Source organism: Mauremys reevesii, linkage group 6 (assembly GCF_016161935.1).
Source record: "Mauremys reevesii isolate NIE-2019 linkage group 6, ASM1616193v1, whole genome shotgun sequence".
In the NCBI taxonomy this organism is placed as follows: domain Eukaryota; kingdom Metazoa; phylum Chordata; order Testudines; family Geoemydidae; genus Mauremys; species Mauremys reevesii.
This window is the reverse complement of record NC_052628.1, coordinates 45,533,903-45,542,637: the sequence shown is the minus strand read 5'-3', so window position 1 is coordinate 45,542,637 and position 8,735 is coordinate 45,533,903.

Sequence of the window (8,735 nt, the reverse complement as noted above, 5' to 3'; positions counted from 1 at the left end):
GTCTGGGGCTCTAACCTTTTTATTTTTTGCCTTTGTGAGTTTAGCTGCTATGTCATTTTACCAAGGAAAATTCCATTTTATTTCCTTCATTGTATAACTTACAAAGCATGGGATACTTTCATGGATAGAAAATTCTGTCCCTATCTCATAAGCTGCAACAGTTACGTTCTCTTTATTAACTAGAACAGGGGTCGGCAACCTTTCAGAAGTTGTGTGCCGAGTCTTCATTTATTCACTCTAATTTAAGGTTTTGTGTGCCAGTAATACATTTTAATGTTTTTAGAAGGTCTCTTTCTATAAGTCTATCATATATAACTTAACTATTGTTGTATGTAAAGTAAATAAGGTTTTAAAAATGTTTAAGAAGCTTCATTTAAAATTAAATTAAAATGCAGAGCCCCCTGGACCAGTGGCCAGGACCTGGGCAGTGAGTGCCACTGAAAATGAGTTTGTGTGCCGCCTTCAGCACACGTGCCATAGGTTGCCTACCCCTGAACTAGAATCTTATCAAAATAGGTGACTAGTGAGTTTGTGTCTTACTACGCAAAATCTAAATAATCAATGGAATAAGTGTCTCATTTTCACTGATCTCTTGCATAGTAATACTTGTTTATTTTGCAAGAAAGTAAATGAGAACACAGCCAGGACACAATACACACAAAGCCACAATACCACCAGTAACCCAGTGCTTGCAAATCAGCTAACAGCAGATCTAGATAAACTTTAAGAGCTAATCACACGGCAATACAATTTAATTGATTTCAATAGAGTTAGCCCAGAGAATGAAAGACACTAGTGAGAACCATACCATCTATGGGCTGAGGTTAGACTTTCACTAATAAAGCATTCCTCCATCCTTTTTCATTTGAGTCAAAACAAAAAGAAATCACAAAAACTCTACACTGTGTATAGGGCTGTCCGTAAATTAGGTAACACATTTTTTGGTGATTTAAGACCCACTGCTTGTAACACTTTGTAACACTGAAACAAACAAGCACAATTAAGGACCCACCCACCCCCTTAAGTGTTACATAATTTATGGACAGCCCCTATACTAAATGGGTGTAGTCTGCCATTCAAACAGGTTTCCAGGTTGGTCTAACGACCCATATCTCATTCACAATCAAGGAGCTAGACGCACCTTTATTCCCCCTCTCTGGTCACTTCAGGGCACGCAGTCTAGGTTTCTGGCTCCTTGTCCATCACTTCTCTTGGGCAAAGAGACCCACATCTCTCTCACTCCCGACCAGGGTTTTTCCAAGCTGCACAGTTCCCTGACTATACTGCAATATCCCCTGCAAGCCAGACTGCCTAAATAGGCCACTGACTGTGCTTTGCATTTTTAAGAAGCTCATGAACAGCTGTAATTGCCAGCAGTTATAAGTTACCACACAGCCTTTTATAAGCAAGCATGTTGGGATAGCTCAGTGGTTTGAGCATTGGCCTGCTAAACCCAGGGTTGTGAGTTCAATCCTTGAGGGGGCCATTTAGGGAACTGGGGTAAAAATCTGTCTGGGGAGTGGCCCTGCTTTGAGCAGGGGGCTGGATTAGATGACCTCCTGAGGTCCCTTCCAACCCTGATATTCTTAAGGTGAAAGAATTACAGAGGAAAATATATTAAAAACAATAAAAGAACCTACACCAGGTTAATGAGATCACAGCAATGCCCCCGAAAGAAGTCAGTCCTTCAAACCCCACAAAGGGGTTTTGCTGTGGTTATAAGTTCATTACAGCCTTAGAACTTCACAACCATGAATAATTCAGTCTTTACTGTGTACAGTGCGGGACTCTGATCCTCAGATTCTAGGAACAATCCGCAGACAAAGGCCCACATCTCAGAAGGCTGGGTTTTGCATACCTGGGGTGGGGAATTTGCATTCCCCTCCACAAAATATTCCCCAGGAGATCCACTTCACACACATTGTCCCAAAAGACTATTCATGTCTCCACATTGTTCAGTATAGTCCCGTAATCTTCCAGGCCCACAATAATCCAGAACCTTTTCATTTACTACAATGGACTCAAAAGATATATAAACTGAATTCAGTAAGGTTTTTCAATGATATTGCAGGAAATTGCCATATCTGTCACCCTCCCCAGTACCTCACTGAGGCTTATACATTCAGGGGCACCGGAACAGGGGCGGTGAGGGCCCCACCACTTTTTACTGGCCATAAAAAAGGCTGTAGGCTCCCCCGCAGGGCCAGTACCAGCTGTTCAGACCTACCGCTGGGCAGGCTGTCACCAGTGGGAACAGGCAAGCCATAGAGGTTACAAAACTCTACTCAGCAACAGCAAAGCTTTACTTCCTCTCTGCCCCCTTTGTACTTCTGGAGTGGCTGGCAGGGGAATAGGTTGCCTTGTGGGGAACCCCCTGTGCGCACCTACAAATAATGGGTGTGGGGGGGTTGCAACAGCTGCTGCAGTCACAACAATAGTGGATGCCCTCTCTGAGGGCTGAAAGTAGAGCAGTCTTATCATTTTATCTTCCTTTTGCCCTAACTGTTTTCCCACCTCCTCCCATAAATTATACCCAATTTCTATCCACACCTATCACACCACTATGCTTAGCAAGATGATTCTTTGGAATATACCCTACATTTCACTGACTCATTTTACGTAAGACTTATTGAGGGGGGTGGGCCTCTACATCACCCCATCTGCCTGTTTCAGAAGTGGGGCCCAGCTACGTATGTTTTAATCTTAGCAATCAATTTTTATTTTCAAGATTTCCCCGAGGCAAAGGGCTAGAAACTTTAAGATAAATGCCTAGATTCTTCTGTACAAGATCCAGAGGCCAGCTCTGTTAGCAAGAGGATCAGACAAGCTGCCTCCAGCTCATCAGTGATTTCTGCTTGCAATATATTTTTTAATTTCCATAGAAATGCAAAGTATTAATAACTACTGTTACTCATTTTTTAAATGTCAATTGTGGGCTGTAACGTTACACAAGACCTTATTACAAGCATAGATAAAAATATGTTCCCTGCCCTAAAGCGTTTATAATCCAAACAAGGAAAGACAATCAAGATAAAACTTTGGAGACTAGTCAGATTAGAAGTGAGATTTTGTGCTGAACCTCTAAGGCCTTGTCTACACTACAAAGTTTTGTTGGCCAAAATTATGCCGCTTTAATTAAAATAGCTGTTGCATGTCCATGCTAGCTCTTTGTGTGGGCAAAGTACATCCACATCTAGTAACAACTCTTGCATTGACATAGAGAGCAGTGCACTGTGGTAGCTATCCCACTGTGCAACTGGCCAGGGTGCTTTGGGAAGGGTTTGCAATGCCTCATGGGGCAGGTACAGCATCACATGATGCAGGTTTCTCAATCCCATCACTCCAGGGGCATCCTAATAGATTGTCATGTTGTGGCTTTTCGACTGAAGGGGGGGAGAGGGAGAGGGGTGTGTCTTGGGCTGGGGAGACAGCAGGCTGATGGACTTATCCTGAGACGGGGAGACGGACACCCCTCCCCCATGTCAGACCCTGACTCAGCCTGCTCTGCCTGCCTGCCTATGGTTCTGTGATTTCCTCAAAGTTCTCCCACAGCTTCCTCAGCTTCTTCAGCACTGAGGAATGTCAAAGCAGCACAGTAGTCTGCCCCTCAGCACAGGAGCATTCCACACTAATGATTTGCTCTTTGTTCCCCAAAGGGAGCAGCAGGCCCAGCTGTCAGATACTTCCGGGAGCTTTGAAAGGGAGGGGCGCATACATGCAGGGCAGCAGAGATCAAAACAGTGAGCAGAGTGGTCACTGCAGGCACTGTGGGATACTGGTGGAAGCCAGTTTTGTTGACAAAACAGACAGCAGTGTCTACACTGACGCTTTGTTGCTTTAACTTTGCCACAAAAAGCTTTATGCCTCTCGTCGAGGTGGTTTTATTTTGTCGGCAAAAAGCAGAGTTTTTCCACCAAAATTAGTTTTGTAGTGTTTACATCTCCTGTTTTGTCTGCAAAAGGCAGCTTTCACCAACAAAACTTTGTAATGTAGACAAGGCCTAAGAGTTCACCTACACTGCAAAAAATATACACGTCCCAGCCCCAAACCCTGCAGCAGCAAGTCTAGAGACTCAGGCTTGCAGGGGTTGTGCTCCAGCACTAAAAAGAGCCAGGAAGATATTCCAGCTCAGCTCTGAAACCCACTCCCGACCATGGGCTTCAGAGCCCGAGCTCCAGCCCAAGAGGGAATGTCTACATGGGTTTTTTTAATTACTGTAGTGTGATCCCCAGGAGCCCAACTATGTAGACCCAGGGTCTGAGACTTGCCACTACGGGTCTTTTTTTGCCGTGTAGACATACCCTAAGAGAGACAGCACAAAACTTGCACCCCTGGGGGAGGAACAGTGGTGGCGGTGGCTTTATGCCACCTTTGTAGTCCAGTGAGTCTAGGCTGGCTCCTGACATAAGTTACAGCACCTCCCCAGAGTGCCTGGTGGTTTAGTAGCACAAAGCTAGAATGGCCCATAGAGCAGTGGTTCCCAAACTTGTTCTGCTGCTTGTGCAAGGAAAGCCCCTGGTGGGCCAGGCCAGTTTGTTTACCTGCTGCGTCCTCAGGTTTGGCCCATCACGGCTCCCACTGGCCGCAGTTCGCTGCTCCAGGCCAATGGGAGCTGCTGGAAGCGGCAGCCAGTACGTCCTTCAGCCCACGCTGCTTCCAGCAGCTCCCATTGGCCTGGAGCAGCAAACCGCAGCCAGTGGGAGCCGCGATGGGCCGAACCTGCAGATACGGCAGGTAAACAAACCGGCCCAGCCCGCCAGGGGCTTTCCTGCACAAGCGGTGGAACAAGTTTGGGAACCACTGCCATAGAGGAAGATTACTTCAGTAGAAGCATTTGCTAGCAGCAGTAGCATGGAAGCATGGTAATGTCACCACAGTTGAGGCTGCATCTGGATTCACCATTTAAACCTCTTTGTAACTCACACCATATGCCTTTTTAAAAAAAATTATAATACTCTTAGTGGTGCCTTGGAATTGCATAGTCTATTTGGCACACTATGCCATGTTCCTGTTCCACGAGCAGGGAGGCTCCAGTCCAAGCCCAAATGTCTACACTTCAACTGTATAGCCCCACACCCAGCAGAGCCCACAAGCCCAAGTCAGCTGACACAGGCCACGTGGGGGGTGTTGTATTGTAATGTAGACATATGAGAGTGGAAAGTGCTCAGCTGTGGAGCTTGTAGCTCCTCTCTGCTACAAACCCTAGCTGCTCTTCCCCCAGTTCCTTGAAGAACAGCAGAGGATTCCCTGCCACAATCCTGCCTTCTCCACACTTACTCCCCCTACTTCCATCCCAGTACTAGTCTCTCCTCTGCCCTCCAACATCTCTCCTTTCCCCCAAGTTACTAACCCTTCAGAGGCAGCTCCAGGCCCCAGTACGGCAAGCGCGTGTTTGGGGCGGCAAGCCGCGGGGGGTGCTCTGCCGGTCGCCACGAGGGCAGCAGGCAGGCTGCCTCCGGCGGCTTGCCTACGGAGGGTCCGCTGGTCTCTTATCCTTTCTGTGAGCCAGTCACAAAGCCGCGGGACCAGCGGACCCTGCGCAGGCAAACCGCTGGAGGCAGCCTGCCTGCTGTGCTTGGGGTGGCAAAATCCCTAGAGCCGCCCCTGTAACCCTTACAGGATTCTATACAAATAAAAGCTAAACAAAATCAGGAAGTTCCCACAAACCAGAACTTATTTAAGAAGCAGACAAGGGTAAAATCCAACCACACAAGCCTTCCAAAATAAGGAAATTACAAGTTCAGGAAACCTTAACATGCCTCTCAAGGGCATCATTTGAGAAAAATTTAGGAGGGGAGGAGAGAAGTTGTGTCAGGGCATAGAACACTCTATGTGATTATATTATATCCTGCAAAGTTTAGAGGGGGGAGGAGCAAAAAGTGAATCTATGAAAATCAAACATAACTGCCCCTCTTTATCCCACAGTAAATGACACCCTTGATGTCTCATCACCCACACACCCCATTAGCTACTCCCACCAACAGAGGCCACACCTCCCCAAATAACTCCCTTTTACCTCTAAAAAGTTAAAATAACAAACACACCACTCACATACAATACACTTCACTAACATGCACCACAGCACAAATCCTGAACTTTGACCTTAGTCACAGTGAATGGACATGTCATATGTGTGCTAGCAAAGCAGGTGGTTTCTAATACTCTTAAGAGAGATTTGAGGATGGAGTTCTTTGTTTTGAATGGTTTGTGTGGTTATGTGTCTCCTACTCACCCCTATCTGTTTTTAATGAAGTTTTTTTTGTGGGAATCTCATCATATACAAGATTAATTAACATAAACGTGGCTGATTCACACTATTTACAGACTTTTTAGGTACATCTATCTGGCCAGTTATTTATGCCACACACATCATAGTTTCTGACTCCTTTGATAAGAGCTTTTAAAGATGGGCAACTTTCAGCAGCATGGATTTAGGATCCATTTAAGTCTTCTTGGCCTGTGTCCTCTCCCCTGACCAAGGCAGTTAGTTATACAACATACCAACATTGTTACAAACTGGACTTTCAAGAGGATACAATTTCTGATGTTCTTCCCTTGCTTTTTTGACTTGGAGCTGAAGTTTGGCAGTTTCTTGTCACATCTGGCGAACCTTCTCCTCAGCAGCCAGCAGCTCCATGTGCCCCTTACGAGCTTTTTCTTCTTTTTCATCAGTCTCCTTCTTTCATCAGCTTATTTCTCCCTCTCAGCAGCTTCCTTCTTTCTTTTATCAGCTTCTTTCTCTCTCTCAGCAGCTTCTCTTTCTAATTCTTGACTTGAATTCAATTCTTGAGATTCAGATACATAGTACAGATGAGCTTGTAGTTGCCAAAAGTCCTTTTAGAAATAGTCCATAGGTTATAGCCCAATGTCCATATTCAGGGTGACTCCAGTCAGTGACTGGGGATCTCAATCCTTATGGCTTAAGGTTTCCCCCTCTTGAAACCCAAAGCAGATCTGAGATGAAGCAGGATCATGTCCCAGGGTTCTTATACATTTCCAGCAGCCTTTTGGCTTGAGAAAACAATAGGCTTAACTCTCCTTCTCCCAAACATCCTGGCAATTAGCACAGGGTAATTTATCCATTAAACAGTTCAGATACAGGTTACCACAACCTTCAAAGAGATATATAGACAATAATAATATTTCACTCAAATATCTTCCTAAATGTTAATATTCCTTTTTTATCTTTGAATCAAAGCTATAGCAATAGACAAGACTTGTTTGCTTACATTACAAGATCTGAGCAAACAACTACCCAATGCAGACTTGCATTTCAAAGCTCTATTCATTTACATATCTTCCTAATCAGTTTCTAAAGTTTGGCCATGGGTCAGGTCAATCTGTGAGTTAATCAACTTTTTTTGGCCCTGTCATCTTTCAATGAGATATTATATTACACTCATAACGTCACAGATAGGCAAGAGGAAGAGAAACATAGAGAAGAGGATGGGGGAGGAAGAGAAACAAATGACAGAAACAACTGTGGGCATAAAAGGGAGCTTATTTTTTCCCTGAGTGATGAAAGCAACTATTAGGTGTTGAACAAATAATTAATAAGTAGCTTTAATTACTCCTTGATCTCTGTGGAATCTCCTACTGACATCTGTGAGCATTCCACACTACACTGTCTGGTGTATATAGCCCTGAATATATACCCTGGCCAATGGAACAAAGAACTCCTCCCTCTTCTCCAAATGGGTTACACATCTCTACCCTATATGGCAAGACACTATATGAATCCATGTGCTGCAATAAACAAATACAGTTACTAGATTAAATCATATACATATGTGAAGAGCTGGGATAAGAACACCATTCCACCCGCTACACAAATGTAGATCTCTGTCCTTTGAAAGATTCCCCCATAGCAGTAAGCAGCAGTAGGTCTCTTATCCTTTCTGTGAGCCAGTCACAAAATAGCAGCATCACATTGGACCTGCCTAACTTCAGACTTTTGACTTGAGATTTAGGCTTTTGAGGAATTTGTCAGGCCCTTAGTACAGCGTCTAAAAATCTTGGGATTTTCAACAGCAGGCACCTCTGACGCAGGGACCTCTTCATGCCAACTGGCAAAGGGCACAGGAAATGCATCGGATTATGCAGAGATTCCCTCAGTCAGATATATGCATTCAAGTTCACCAAAGGGTGGCATGTGAGGTCTCTTCCGAGATCCAGTAGCCCACTGGTCATCATAACCATTTAAAAATGTAAGTACAGATAATATTTAAGGAGTTATGTATCTATACTGGAAATAATGTTTTCAAGGACTTGGAGTTAAGGCAGGTAAACAGGCGATGACACACCTTGGGTAGGTCGCGTTCAGGGAGGAGGCAATAGATATTTATCTCCCTGTCTGGTAATTTAGCTTTTGTGGGCTACAGCTCACTTCTTCGGATGCATAGAATGGAACACACAGACAGGAGATATTTATACATACAGAGAACATGAAAAGGTGGAAGTATGCATACCAACTGGAAGCGTCCAATCAATTGAGATGAGCTATCGTCAGCAGGAGAAAAAAAACCCTTTGAAGTGATAATTGAGATGACCCATAGAAGGTGTGAGGAGAACTTAACATAGGGAAATAGATTCAATTAGTGTAATGACCCAACCATTCCCAGTCTCTGTTTAAACCTAAATTAATTGTATCTAATTTGCATATTAATTCGAGTTCAGTAGTCTCGCTTTGGAGTCTGTTTTTGAAGTTTTTTTGTTGCAAAATTACCACCTTCAAG